Below are 15,926 nucleotides of genomic sequence, written 5' to 3' on the forward strand. Positions count from 1 at the left end.
ACACTTAAAAAAAAAAAGCCTGATCCCCAAAACCCACAAGGTAGAAGAAATGACTCTCACAAAACAACCTCTGCACACACACCATGTTACATATGTATTCCACATACAAAATTAATAAGTAAATAAATAAATAAATGTGATTTAATGAAAGGAAAACAGGACGAGGTGGTAGCAGCACACACTTGGGAAGGTTTTTAGTTCTAAAGACTAGGGAGGCAAAGGTAGGCGGATCTTTGTTAGTTCAAGGCCAGCCTGGCCTACAAAGCGAGCTCCTGGACAGCCAAGGCTGTTACACAGAGCAACCCCACATCAAAGAAAGAAAGCAAGGGAAAGAGAGGGAGAGGGACAGGGGGCGAGGGGTAGGATTCCCCTCTGTATGTTGTGACTACCACTGATTAACAAAGAAACTGCCTTGGCCTGTTGATGGGATAGAATTTAGGTAGGTGGGGAAAACTAAACTGAATGCTGGGAAGAAGAGGGGTGGAGTCAAGGAGAAGCCATAGAGCCTCAGCTGGAAACAGACACACTGAAATTTTGCTGGTAGGCCACGACCTCGTGGTGATGCACAGATTAATGGAGATGGGTTAAATTAAGATGTAAAAGTTAGCTAGAAATGCTTAAGCTATTGGCCAAACAGTATTGCAAACAGTTTCTGTGTGATTATTTCTGGAGTCTGGGCAGACAGAAAACAAACAAGTGGCGTCCTTCAATGAGAGAGAGAGAGAGAGAGAGAGAGAGAGAGAGAGAGAGAGAGAGAGATAAAAGAAATGAGAAGGGAGGGGAGGGAAGAAAAACAGGTTGGAGAGGTAGCTCAGCAGTGTGGCAGCTCACAACCACCTGTAACTCTAACTGCAGGGGATCCAATTCTGGCCTCCTTAAGGCACCTGCACTCATGTGCACATACCCACACACTGCCATACACAATTGAAAAATAAAAATAAACAAATGTTTTGTTAAAAGGAATGAACTAACACTTGTCTAACATGTGAGGCCTGAGGTCTAACTCTCAATATAGGGAAAAAAGGAAGGAAGGAAGGAAGGAAGGAAGGAAGGAAGGAAGGAAGGAAGGAAGGAAGGAAGGAAAAGGACCACAAAAACTAGTGGCAATGGGAAAAGAAAGAGTGTAGCAGACGAATGACTGCTAAAGAAAAAGACCTGACACCAAAGGCAGAGAAGGCATGACGCAGAGCCTGATAATGTATCCTATAATCCTAATATCTATATTACTACAAATTGCAGGAACTACTTAACACATTCAAAAACACACCATATGAATCATGACTGAAAAAACTATAAGCCATGCCGGGCGGTGGTGGCGCACGCCTTTAATCCCAGCACCTGGGAGGCAGAGACAGGCGGATCTCTGTGAGTTCGAGGCCAGCCTGGTCTACAAGAGCTAGTTCCAGGACAGGAACCAAAAGCTATGGAGAAACCCTGTCTCGGAAAAACAAAACAAACAAACAAACAACAACAACAACAAAAACCTATAAGCCAAGCTCTAAACATCTCCAGCAACATACAAATCACATGTATTTGGTGCAACTATACCCCCTCCCCTTTGAGACAGAGTTTCTCTATGTAACAATTCTAGCTGCCTGGAACTCACCTTGTAGACCACGCTGACCTTAAACTCAGAGTGCCTCTGCCAACACGTTTTAAGAGTATAGTTGCAGCCTGGGTGGTGGTGTCAGCGGCACACACCTTTAATCCCAGCACTCAGGAGGCAGAGGCAGGTGATCTCTGTGAGTTTAAGGTCAGCCTGGTCTACAAGGGGAGTTCCAGGACAGCCAGGGTTACACAGAGGAAACCCTGTCTCAAAACAAAACAAAAGGGCAACTATACATATTAACTATATTCCAAACTATTCAGAACCCAGCATGAAACAGCTTGAAATAAATCATAAACTGTTAAATCAGAAAGCTGTCAAAAAAAATCAGTAAGTTGGCTAACAATTCTCCATTTACTGAATGAACCCATGTATAGCAAATACAACTCCATCAGATTCCTTGCTTTATTTAACTCTTCTAACAAATGTATTAACTATGACTCAAGACTTTAAATAATAGCAGCAATTTAATGTATTTCTTTGCTTGATAAAACGTAAGATTGAGCATACATAAAAATGTTCTCTCTCTCTTTTTTTTTTGGTTTTTCGAGACAGGGTTTCTCTGTGGCTTTGGAGCCTGTCCTGGAACTCACTCTATAGACCAGGCTGGTCTCAAGCTCACAGAGATCCGCCTGCCTCTGCCTCCCGAGTGCTGGGATTAAAGGTGTGCACCACCATTGCCCGGCCATAAAAATGTTCTCTGAGCAGCAAGATGACATAGGTGAGGGTACTATCCCCACTAGCCTGACCCTGCGAGCTTTGATCTCAGAACCCAGGTAAACATAAAAGAAAAAAAACCTGACACTTCAAAATTATCCTCTGACCTCCACAGGATCACTGCTAACATGCTCGCACCCTCTAAACACACAGTTCACACATATCATCATTATAATGGTGTCTTAAAATCCCAACAATAGTATATGATTGTCCATAAAGGTGCATATCTATCTCCTTTTCCATATAAAATTTTATAGTCTGAGTGTCAGAGTATTTGGGTATAAGTCATCTCCAGAGTGGTAGAGGTTTTTCTTAATTGGCCATTGGGCTTGAGAAACAGCTCAGTGGTTTAAGAGCACTGGCTGCCCTTGCAGTGACTCACAGACATCCACAGTTGCAATTCTAAGAAATCTAATGTTCTCTTCTGACCTCTGAGTACATGGGGCACAGACATACAAGACATATATGAAGGCAAATACCCATACACTTAAAAAAAAAAAAAAGCTAAGCAGAGCACCAGCCTGCAATCTTGACTTTTGAAAAACACCTTATAGCTTTTCTGTATATTATGAAATTATATTTTAAAGACTATTAGTATTTGATTTGTGTTTCCTAACTGATTAACCTTAGAATAATTTCACATTCTTTTTCAAATGTAGACTATAATACAAAATAATGCTTACAGTTCTAATACCACTTAAAGCTTTGAGTTTAACCTCAGAATCTTGGAGATTTAAGCTGACTTTACACTAACTGGTCCATGTTTGTTGGTCCAGGTAATAACTGGTTAGTTTTTTCAAAGTTCCTTTCCCTCTGCAGACCAGACTGTAGTTCTCTCAGGCCTTTATACCTTGACCCTGCTGTGTCCGTCTACAATACAGAATGCTGAGATTGCAGGAGTATGCCAACATATCTGATTTTTGTTCTTTTTCTAAGGATAACTAGGAAGCCAATTGTATGTTAAACTTCTAAAAGACTTCACACTTATAAAATACATACGAGAGACAGAGAGAGACAGAAAGAGAGAGAGAATATAGTGAGTGTACCATGCTAGCTAGGGCTCTGACTTAAGCTGAGGTGAGAGAAAGGAAAACAGATGTAAGCTGAGAACTGCACAGCAAAATACAGATAATTACTGAAACTAGACAAGAATTCCTGATGTCCACCATTTCATTTTATTTCCTGAACTTTTGTACATATTTGAAAGTTTCCACAATGAAAAGGTTTTCAATGCAAATCTAAACCTCTGTGGAAAGGAAATGGAACAGGAAGGGAAGCTTACTTTTAACACCACCTCTCTGATAAAACTCAGTCAAAAAGTTCTGTTAAAAATCATAAACTTAGGACTGGAGAGAAAGCTCAGTGGTTAAGAGCACTGGCTGATCTTTCAGAGGTCCTGAGTTCAATTCCCAGCACCCACATGGTGGCTCACAACCATCTATAATGAGATCTGATGCCCTCTCTGGCATCAGATGCAAACATAGTACTCATATACATAAAGAAATGTCTTTTTAAAAAATGGTAAACTTAAAACAATTAAAAAAATTCTCATTATTATGAGGTTTTACCCTAAGGCAAAAATTCAGTTCGAGTACCACTTAGTCACCATATACCTTTGTGAGAATATGCACTGGACTGCTAAGAACAGATACAGGTGTATGTACTACTCTTGTGTACAAAAACTTGCAATTTTCTGTCAGTAATTTCCAGTTCCATCCAGCTTTCAAGAAGTAGGTAGGGAATGAGTGAGTAGTATTTTATACAAAGAAACATAATTGTCGTAATTATCACGGGAAAGGTAGGAGATGGGGGGAAGGAGACCTTCCCATCATGGGATTGGTTTACATGTCCTAGTTGACGCAGGTTTTTGAAAGAACCAATGTGCTAAATGCCTATCCCATGTCTGGAACCTCACTATGTTTACAGTGCGTAATATGCCAGTTTTATTATGTTTCCTGCTACATCTTATACTTGGCAAGCTCATACCTGCTTTCTGGTTACTATGATTGCCTGACTACATCACCATCGTTGTTTCCTCACTTACAAAACAGATTGATAAAATATATAAATAATAATTGATTTAACATTCAAGTTAATAAAGTAACCATATTGACAGAATTAAAAAAGTTATGATTTTCCTTAAAACCCAACATCTATTCACAGTTTTAAAAACAAAATGTTATCAACAACAACAACAAAGAACTGTATCTCAGCAAACTGTGAATAGAGAGAACTGCCTCAACCTGACAGAAATGTTTGTAGCAGTGTCAGCCTGGCATATAGTGAGTATAGATGGTGGTGCTAGCTGGTAATCACAGCAGCACTTGGAAGGCTACCGCAGGACAATTTTGAGTTCAAGTCTAGTCTGGGTCACATAGTGAGTTTCAGACCAGCTTGGGCTACAGGAAAAGGCTATTTCAAAAAAACAAATCAAAACAAAAACACACGTGTACACACACACCCCACCCCTACAAACACAAACCTGCAGCTAACATCATATTAGCAGAGGAAAAGACTAACTCATTTCTAACCTGACCTTCCCCAAGATCACAAACAAGAGAGGATGACAAGTCCCACCATTTTTACTAGTACAGTAAGGGGAGAAAAGAAAGGGTAGACAAATAGTGAAAAGGGAAGAGCTTGTAAAACTTTTCAGACACAGCTCTGTGTGTACCAGCTCCCAAAAACTCCAGAAAAGGCTACTATATACTAAATAAATTTGGGCAGCTCACAGGATAAAGGTCTCAGAATAACAAAAACCCACTATATATTTCTGCACTAACAATACAATAGAGCTTAAAATTATAATTTATAAGAAATGTGCCAAGCTCACACACTGAACTTATAAATATATTCAGAAAAAGATGTTGAAAATATGAGAAATAAACAATAATAATGGATCAGAATGACAAAATGTCAACCCCATCTCCAACTGTTCTAACTGGATTCCCAATCAAAACTTCAGCAAACTTTCTTGTAAGACATAGTAATCCTGATTCCCAATTTAAATATAAATTCAAAGCCCTTACATTACACAAAGCAATTTGAAAAAGTTGGAGATTTTCAAGACTTAGAAAAACAGTAAGCTCTGGGTTTTAAATAACGTGCACGCCTTTAATCCCAGCGCTTGGGACACAGAGGGAGTGAATTTTTATGAGTTTGAACCCAGCCTGGTTTAAACTTTGTACTGAAAGAATAGTTAGATCTCTAATTAATTGCAGTCAGGATTCAACACTTGGTTTTTAACACATAAACATTTCAACCAATACATTTTAAATAACTTAAATTTGAAGTGGATATAAGTATTAATATAACCTATTTTCCCTTTTAGATAAAAGAATTCCTAACTCTATCACTCTGTTTATTGACAATGGAATGGAGGGGATGTTTGAAAGAAACACAAACACCAACACAATAGTAAGAATTAACCCTAAGCCCAGAGTATAGTCTCCATAAACCATTTGCTAAGCATAAGAAATCTGACCCAATTCTGAAGTAAAAAAGTAAGCTTTGAACAGCCATTATATAAGAAAACAAAGAAACAATCAAGCTTTTGAAGCATAATCTTTATTATTCCTTTAATGCCAGCTTCTCCCCAAGTCTAACCAATCTCTTTCCTCCTTCTATTAATGAACGCCCACCTCCCAAATCTTAACATAACTAGTATAGGTAAGCTGTGAAGTTCTTGACGAATGCTGATAAGGACTGTCCTGTCCTGTGTTAAATCTGGAGTCACCTTCATGTAAAGAAGTCTCCTGCTCTCCAAAGTCTGCTGCTTTTCTTAAAAGTCAAACCTTGGTTGCAGGATGTTCTGTAAAATGAGCCCATTTGGCATCAACTATCCACCAAAGAGAAGCAATTGAGACTAGCACAGCTTGGAGCAGAGCCACTCTACTTCTGGGACAACTACCCAATCAAACCTATCTTTAAAATAGAATTCTCTGTTTTTGTTACTGTTCTTTCAAAAAGACCATTAACCCAATTAAAAAAAAATCTAGAGCAGTGGTTCTCAACCATCCTAATGCTGCAAAACCCTTTAATACTGTTCCTCATGCTGTGGTGACCCCTAACCACAAAGTTATTTCCACTGTTACTTCATAACTGTAAGTCTGCTGTTATCAATTGTAAAGTAAATATCTGCTGTGAGGAATATCTGGTATGTGACTCCTCTGGTCAAGACCCACAAGCTGAGAACAATTAAACTAGAAGCTTGTCAGTCTGTTTACTGCAGAAACTATGCATTCAAAGAAAAACTAATTCTGTATGGTAGCATGTGATACAGCACTTGGGAGGTAGAGGCAGGAAATCCAATTTAGGCTTCCAGACCCTGTGGCAAAAAGCAACATGCTGTTGTAACAAGGGCAAGAACTGATACATCCTAATAACGGAAATGTTTAAGTCATCTTACTACATAGAAAGCTAGTGTCTCCAGTATCAATTTCTCAGATTTGCTTAGGTAATATAGAAATTTTTCAAAAGAAAATTTAATGTTTTCAGTGTTTCTTAAAGCTAATCTCTCAAATACAATACTGCCTTAGTTAGGTCTTTAATTCAAAACAAATTGGAGGAAGACAGAAGCTATGCTGTATTTGGTCCTTAGAGATTTACTTCAGTTTCCTCCTTTCCAGTGGACACCTCTCTTCTGTTAGGCCTTCTATCAGCTGGAGTTCATATTATCCATCATGAACAAAGACCCTCAACCTCTATTCTCCAAGGCTTTACTTTCCAATAATCTCAATCCTCAGTACTTCTCTAATTATTTCTAAGAACAGGAATTCCAAATGCAAGGATATCTAAACTGAAATTATCTGGTCAAGGTACATGAAAGATACCTGCTTATCCTAGGATTTTTGCATTTTATATGATTCCAAGTACAAGTCTACTTAAAAAATTAAAAAAAAAAATGGGGGATGGGCCAGGGTTATAGCTCAGCACAGAGCCTGTTAAGGAACTCGCATGAGATCCAGGGTTCCACACCCAGCACTGTAGAAAAATGTGTGTGTATATTCATATTTATATACAAAAACACGAAAGAATATTATTCATTTCAAAATGACTAATTTTATTTTGAAAAGTTCACCTCACACACACACAGAGTTGAGGAAATGGTTGAGGAAATGCAAGTATGAGGACCTGAGTTTGGATCCCAGAGCCCAAATATAACGTCAAGCAGAGCAGAGTGTACCTATCTACAAAGAGAGACATGGGAGATTCCTGGGGTTTTCTGGACAAAAAATCCAACTGTTCAGAGTTCCAGGTTTCATTTCAGACCCTATTTTGCTACCACATGCATACACACACATATAAACATACATACATACATACACACACACACCTTTCAAAAGTCAAGCAATTTAGTAATTCAGTCAAAAAAAAAAAAAAGCTCCCCAAAACAAGACAGATGTAAGAGAAAGGGGATTTGGAGGACAGTGAAGGATAGAGGGCAGAAGGAAAAGAAAGTCTCAATAGAGCTCCAGATGCTTGGAGCTCACAGACCAGTCAGCCTCAGACTCAGAGATTCCCCTGTCCTGCTACATGTCTGCGACTCTTGAGATTATAGGCATGTGTCTTATGCCCAGGAGGAAAAACAAAGAAAAGAAAAAGCATTTAAAACCAAAAACAAAAATAAAGTTCAATTCAGAATTCTACTATCCAGAAAGAATAGAGATGAGGGAGTGGGGGTACACCAGGCAATACCTGGAAGAGACTGTATGTAAAAGAGTAACATTTTTGAAACAATATAAACTCTCAGACCGAAATGATCTACCTCAGGCCAGGAGTTCAGCACTCAGGATATCAAATAATCACCCCTCAAGACCCAACACCTAACCTTGTGTCTACATTTCAAAGCAATTGTATAGTACTTGTTCAACAAAACTTGAGTGCATTCTGGCTCAAGAAGAGTAAATGTATGGATAAAGACCATTCCAAAGATGATGTGGAAAGCATCTAACACGGTAGCACAGTCCCACAGTCTACAGCAGTGGACAAACAGGATATTCCAGGGGTCCCCCACACTGCTGTCCACAAGTCTACTGCAGCCCGTCTATCTCTGGACACACCACAACTTACTAATAATTGTGTGAGTGCTTCTTTCCTACAACAGCAGAAGTCAGAATTCTAATAAAGATCACAGGGGTTGAAAATGCTCATTAGTCCTTTTTAAAACTTACATTTAATTAATTATATTTAATTGTATGTATAATGTGCAAACATATGCTGTGGGTATGCCACAGTCCATGAGTGGAGGTCAGAGGACAACTTTCAAGAGTGGGTTCTCTTGTCTCCATAAGGTCTTTCTAGGGGTTCGACTTAAGTCTTTTAATTATAAAGTTTATAAACTGTGAAGGCTAATTTTAGTTATCAACTTGACATCCCAGAAAAAAGGAAACTCGTTTAAGGAACTGCCTCTATCAGACTGGTCTGTGGGCACTGTCTATGAGGTCACTTTCTGGATTGCTAATGATGTGAGAGGGTCTAGCCCAATTGCTGGAAGTGCCATCCCTGAGCAGGCAGGCCTGGACTGTATACAAAAATTAGCTAGGCAAGTCAAGGAAAGCAAACCAGTAAGCTCATTCCTCTGTACTCTGCTTCAGGCTCTGCCTCCAAGGTTCCTGCTCTGCCTTGAGCTCCTGCCCTGGTTTCCTTCAATGCTGGACAAAACTTGTAGGATGATGGAATAAGAACAGACAGGAGGACCAATGGAACCGAATAGAAGACCCAGTTATCAATCCACACATCTTCGAATACCTGATCTTTGATAAAAGCAAAAAATATCAAATGGAAAAAAGAAAGCATATTTAATAAGTGGTACTGGCATAACTGGATATCAACATGTAGAAGAATGAAAATAGACTCATATCTATCACCATGTACAAAACTCTCAAGTCCAAATGGATCAAAGACCTCCACATAAAGCCAGACACACTGAACCTCATAGAAGAGAAAGTGGGAAGTACACTTGAACGCATTGGCACAGGGAACCACTTCCTAAATATAACTCCAGTAGCACAGACAATGAGAGAAACAATTAATAAATGGGACCTCCTAAAACTAAAAAGCTTCTGTAAAGCAAAGGACACTTTCAACAAGACAAAACGACAGCCTACAGAATGGGAAAAGATCTTCACTAACCCCACACCAGAGAGAGGTCTGATCTCCAAAATATACAAAGAACTCAAGAAATTGGACACCAAAAGACCATATAATCCAATTTAAAAAAATGGAGTACAGACCTAAACAAAGATCTCTCAACAGAAGAATCTAAAATGGCTGAAAGACACTTAAGGACATGTTCAACATCCTTAGTCATCAGAGAAATGCAAATCAAAACAACTCCGAGATTCCATCTTACACCTGTAAGAATGGCCAAGATCAAAAACATCGATGACAACTTATGCTGAAGAGGTTGTGGGGAAAAAAGAACACTTCTGCATTGCTGATAGGAATGCAAGCTGGTACAACCCCTTTGGATGTCAGTGTGGCGATTTCTCAGAAAATTAGGAAACAACCTTCCTCAAGACCCAGTTTTGGGTATCAAAAGAATACTCAATCGTGCCACAAGGACATTAGCTCAACTATGTTCACAGCAGCTTTGTTTGTCATAGCCAGAACCTGGAAACAACCTAAAAGCCCCTCGATCAAAGAATGGATAAGAAAAATGTGGTGCACTTACACAATGGAGTACTTACTACACAGCAGAAAAAAATAATGACAGCTTGAATTTTGCAGGAAAATGGATGGAGCTAGAAAACAGTATTTTGAGTGAGGTAACCCAGACAAAGAAAGACAATTATCACATGCACTCACTCATAGGTGGGTTTTAAACATAAAGCAAAGAAAGATGGCCTACAAACCATAATCCCAGAGAACTTAGACAACAATGAGGACACTAAGAGAGACTTACATAATCTACATGGAATATAGAAAGTAGAAAAAGACAAGATCTCCTGAGTAAATTGGGAGCATGGGGACCTTGGGGTAAAGTTGAAGGGCAGAGGGGAGAGGCAGGGAGGGGAGCAGAGAAAAATGTAGAGCTCAATAAATATCAATTAAAAAAAAACTTGTAAGATGAAATAAACTCCCCAAAGTGGTTTTGGTCAGTGTTCACCATAGGAACAAAAAACAAAATAGAATAAAAATTTCTGGTATGTATCACAGCTCGTGTTGCACAGAAAGCAAATTTGAGAACACACACACAGAAATAAACACGTGATTTTTCTTCCGAATGATAGAAATTAAATCCAGGGCCCACTGACTATCTACCAGCATGCTGCACTGAGCTATATTCCCAGTCTAGTATATATAATTACTAAACTTTAAGAAGTACAAACACTGGGAATTATACATGCCCCACAAAATTTAATACTAGTAAATAGCAATTCAATGAAAAGAAATTAACAGGTCTTAGGACTTTTCAGTTTACTTAAATTTAGGAACTTAGGTTATTAGTGAACTACTGGGTTTTATAAAAGTGCTTCCATTACAAAGAAAGCAATGTAAAATTAAACTTTTCCAAAATAAAATGGTCAAAATATCTCTTAAGAATCTTTACTATGATAAAAAATGTTGAAGGGAGTAGTACTAATTTCTTCAAGTTCAATGCAATAAAATATAAACTACGTCAAAGCTCTTGTGCTTTTTGCCTTTCATTGTTTTGTTTTTGTTTTTCACTTTTCTTGAGACAGGTTCATACTATGTAGCCCAGTTAAACTTGTCCTACCCTCCCCATGCTAGGATTAATAGGCATGCACTACCACCCAAAAATATCTTTAAAAAAAAAAAACATAAAAAGTCAAATGCAAACTTGTTCTAATAAACCTCTGAAGCTTAACTGCCTGATACTTATATAATTGTATAAATTAAAAAAATACTTCATTAAATTTTTAAAATCTATTTGCAGTTAACAATTGAATGCAATTTTGAAATCAAGAATCACTTAGCTACAACAAAAAGGCTATGTCCAATTAAGAGAACAAGCATTAAGCTAAAGCTCTCAAGAGCACAGGAAATTCCTCCCTATGGCTGTTAAGCTCAGAAAGATACTCAAAGTTGGGGTCTGATCATCAGCAACGGAGTTCTGAGTTTCAGATTAGTTTACCAATTAAACCTAAATAATCAGCTTAGGGTTATCATTCTGTTTGAATCAGATTCTCCAACAAAAAGGCACAGTCCCCAGAGAGAACTACACTCTACTCTGCTCACCTTTAAGACTTTCTCTGAGGCCTTCTGAGATGACTAGCATCAGACTTTTGAGGAAGGCTAGCCATTAGACAAGGCTTTTCCCCACGATCTGACTGCTTGAAGTGACATCCAGGATCAGGTCGATCCTGTATCCAGGAATCATGACCCTCCCTGAGGCACCAGTCATCATGAGACAGTCAGTGTGCACTTTGGCACTTCTTGAAAACCACTGGGCTGCTCCTTTAGCTGAAAGGAAAAGAAACATCAAAACCACAACAAACAAAACAAGGGGGAGGGGAATCAGTAATTCAATCTGAAAAGAGAGCGTGGGAAAAAAATATACCAAAACAGCCTCATCTAGACCAAAATTTAGCCTTGTGTTGGTGTAAAGGCCAAAGTTTCAAGATTATTCACTCATTTGAAGCTTATTTTTGATAAATAAATCTAAAAAACTTAAAACTATTGCACTATATTTGAAAAGGACCAAAAGTAGAAATTAAGTTTTAAAAACTGGGAATAGAGCTAATATAATCAAAATATTTATAAGTAACTAGCAGCCTAATGCTTACGTTAGTGTGGCCATCAGGAATCAAACATTAACATCTGCGTTTTCTCAGATTATAATCTGACATAGGAAGGCAGAAAATAACCAAGCAGTCTAAAATTTATGCCTGGGGCATAAATGCACATACATGTACACACTCACACACATGCACACACACGGTGGGAGGGGCAGAGAAAGAGAACAACTATTCCAGTTATAGTACTTTTTTTGAATGTCAGCGACTGCTTTAAACAAGCAAATTTAAATATTATTAAAAATAAAAACAGTGGGGTAGGATGTGGTGTCACACACTTAATCCCAGCCCTTGGGAGGCAAAGACCGGCAGATTTGAGGCCAGTTATCTATACAGTCAGTCCCATGCCAGCCAAGGGAATATAAAAAGACTCTGTCTCAAAATTCATTTCTAAAATAAAACACAAACAATGGACCAGAGAGGTGGCTGGAGCATGGGGTTAGGAGAGGACAACCTTGACCACAGTATATATGGCAGCATCATAGCACTTTTAAGAATGAAGCAGAATGGCTTACATAAATAATGGCATCTGTCTCAAAAAAAAAAAAGTTTTGAGGCAATTGTTTTCATGAACGCTAAAGAACTATCAGTCCACCCCTTACTGGCCTACAGCCCATCAATTAGGCTGGACTAGTTGACTAGCATGTCCCAGAGATCCTTCTAGCTCTGCCTTCAGTGGCGTCAAGAAACCAGCAGCAGATCCTCAGCCCTTTACTGGCGGAGCCATTATCCCAGCCCTGAGGTGATTGTTTTACAAGTTGCCTCATAACTCCTTGACAACAGCCTTACTATAAATGCAATTCTTTTATTTTCCTTTCTTCCTACTTTTTTCTAAATCCAGAAACTAAGACTGAGACAGGAGGGTGGTTAAGAGCAGCCTAGACTTACATCCCAGAGCACTGTCACTAAAAATAAAAGAACACAGACAATCTATGGACTTCACCCCTGTAAAGTGTGCATGAACACAAACACAATATTTAGATATTACTTTAAGAAATGTATATAACCTTTAGAGGGCCAAGATTCTAGGTTCAGAACCCTATAAAAAACTTTTTTCCTTCCTACTACATCTTTAAAACCTGCATCACAAACGATTACACCTCTTCTTCAAAACCTGCATCACACACGATCACACCTCTTCTTCAAAACCTGCATCACACACGATCACACCTCTTCTTCAAAACCTGCATCACACACGATCACACCTCTTCTTCAAAACCTGCATCACACACGATCACACCTCTTCTTCAAAACCTTACACGATCACACCTCTTCTTCAAAACCTTACACGATCACACCTCTTCTTCAAAACCTTCATCACACACGATCACACCTCTTCTTCAAAACCTTACACGATCACACCTCTTCTTCAAAACCTTCATCACACACGATCACACCTCTTCTTCAAAACCTTCATCACACACGATCACACCTCTTCTTCAAAACCTTCATCACACACGATCACACCTCTTCTTCAAAACCCGCATCACACACGATCACATCTCTTCTGATTTTCACCTTCCTGTCTAATACCAGCTGAATTTTGGATTACTGAGTGTAGCTTACTCATTCTTTCCACATAGCACTCTCCTTTAGTCTCTAGTCCATCTTCACTCACCTGGCTGACAGAACAACTTTGCTAAAAATCCAAATTTAATAATGTGCCTAGTCAACTTCAATATTAATACCTTTCCCTGAAAATGCTGGCATAAGGAAATGCTGTATCCTTACAGCACTGTCATCTACCTACATTTTATGTATCTTTCCAATTTATAATCATCTATTAAACGATGTCCATGTATGTATACTTTGGCATACTCTCTTGGAATATCACAGCTTAATTCCTTACTCAAAATTTAAAGTTTCTTTGTTTATGCTGAGAAACCTCATTTCTGCTATGGCATTTCTCACTATACTACAAGTGCTAATTTTGTTGCCTGTTTCCAAAGATAGTATGTTTCTAGGGGCAAGAATTTATTTACTTTCATCTTTGCTCCTGCAGTAGCTGGAATACAAATAAATAAAGAACTATACATGTGTACACTGATTGCCAAAGTTCTGGTGTACAGCCAAACCTACTACATATCAAAGGGGAGAAAATACTGAACTAAAGCATATTTAATAATTCAGATCTGAAGAAACCATTCTGGAAGGTAATTAAATGACAACTTTCCAGACAATTAATCATTAACTGTCATCAAGTTTTTATAGTCATGGAAATGTATTTTCTAAATGATGTTAGTTATATAGCATTAAAAAACAAGTAATTATAGAAGAGTAAAGACACCAGAATTCTAATATTACCCTTTGGATGAAAACTTCTAAGGCAGGGATAGCAATAGCAGGCAACATGAGTCAATTATTCACCTCTTCCTAGAGTTCACCTCATCTATCTCATCTTGAACTCAGGGTCAAAAGAAGTCCTCAACACAGCACACTCGAGGAAGTAACTTTAAACAGGTAGTCAGTGTGGAAGTTAGCATTTTAAAACTGTCCAGTTATCTATTCTAAACCACATCAACAAATTAGAAAACAATCCTGCTATAAATATTCACACAACTCAATTCCACAACCTTGCAAAAATTCCAAGTAATTATTTGTACCTTAGAATAACTTTAGGCTAGTCCTAAACATTTCACTGTTATTAAGGTATTTTCACATGCTTTTGTGTGGGAAAAGTATCTGCAATTATATTGTGTTTTCAAATCTGACTGCTCAACTCATCAGAACCATTTGGGACATTTTTATAAAATACTAATGTCTCCAACTCCAGCCTAAAGCAATAGACCCATAAGCAGAGCTGAGGTCCGTATATTTTATAAACTCACTTGGTGATTTTGCTGCAGTAGTGTAAAGCTACAACTATAAGTACCACCTTAGTTTATGTATGGAAGGACTAAAAGCAGTGATAGAGTGTTTCTAAACTTTTTTGATGTATCTTACCAAAGACTTTAGGTAATAGTTTCTACTGCCATACCACTTTCATTAGGATGACCAAGACATTTCTTTTTTCATCATTCTGTTTGCCTAGATGTTTCTTAGGGGTTATTCTTACGACCTAAGTTTAACAATGTTACTGTATAACTGAACTGTTCAATGTGCACTACATTGTGTCAACTTCTTTATTTTATAAATATGTATTTTCAATAAACTATTAACTATAAGTAGAAGAAACATTTCTAAACCATACCAACAGTGGCAAATCCAGGAATGAAGAATATGAGGCAAATGTATAGATAAAAAAATGTGAATGATCTATATCCAACAAACTCCCTTCGCTGTTCTTACAAAACTGCCTCAGTAGAGATGACACAAAGCACAAGTCTGAAATCACGTTATTCTTTAAGAGCTACTAGACTCCAATAATATAGGTATGAAGAGGCCACTCTAAGACAACTCAGAAACCTATCACACTATGAAATTCCACAAGATTTCTTTCGGTCTTTTTTTTTTTAAGATTTATTATGTACTTTATGTATATGGATGTTTTGTCTGTATGTACACTGCCCACCAGAAGAGGGCATTAGATCTAATGGGATTGCAGTTATAGATCTCTGAGAGCCACCATGTGGGTGCTTCTCAACCACTGAACCAGCCCCTCTTTCAGTCTTTTTTTAATAAAAAACCAAGAAAGCTACCCAGTGTCCTAAGCAGTCAAGGGAGTGGAAACCCACTCTCAATCTGTTTTTAAGTCTTTACCTATAAAAAAGATACAACGGCCTCTGGCAAATAGTTTTATTACAGTGGATAAAAATATTTTGTGGACGGAGGAAACAGTTTCTGAACCACTTCAGAAACTAGAATCTATTGCTTTTAAATCATTAAGAAGGCAAATGCATAAC

At 38.1% G+C, this 15,926-nt stretch overlaps 1 protein-coding gene across 4 annotated transcripts in view; it reads right to left on the reverse strand.

Annotated features, from left to right (window-relative positions):
- The window catches only part of Ints6 (integrator complex subunit 6), a 79,362-nt gene that overhangs the window by 35,386 nt on the left and 28,050 nt on the right, over positions 1-15,926 (reverse strand). Inside the window, exon 1 of one of the 4 annotated variants that reach the window (XM_075950076.1) lies at positions 11,528-11,677. The exons of the other annotated variants lie outside the window; for them this stretch is intronic. The gene's annotated coding sequence lies outside the window, so the exon portion shown is untranslated. Of the gene's footprint in view, positions 1-11,527; positions 11,678-15,926 lie in introns of those variants that run through there. 4 annotated transcript variants of the gene reach the window in all.

The sequence above is a fragment of the Microtus pennsylvanicus genome, chromosome 15 (assembly GCF_037038515.1).
Source record: "Microtus pennsylvanicus isolate mMicPen1 chromosome 15, mMicPen1.hap1, whole genome shotgun sequence".
NCBI classification, from domain to species: Eukaryota; Metazoa; Chordata; class Mammalia; order Rodentia; family Cricetidae; genus Microtus; species Microtus pennsylvanicus.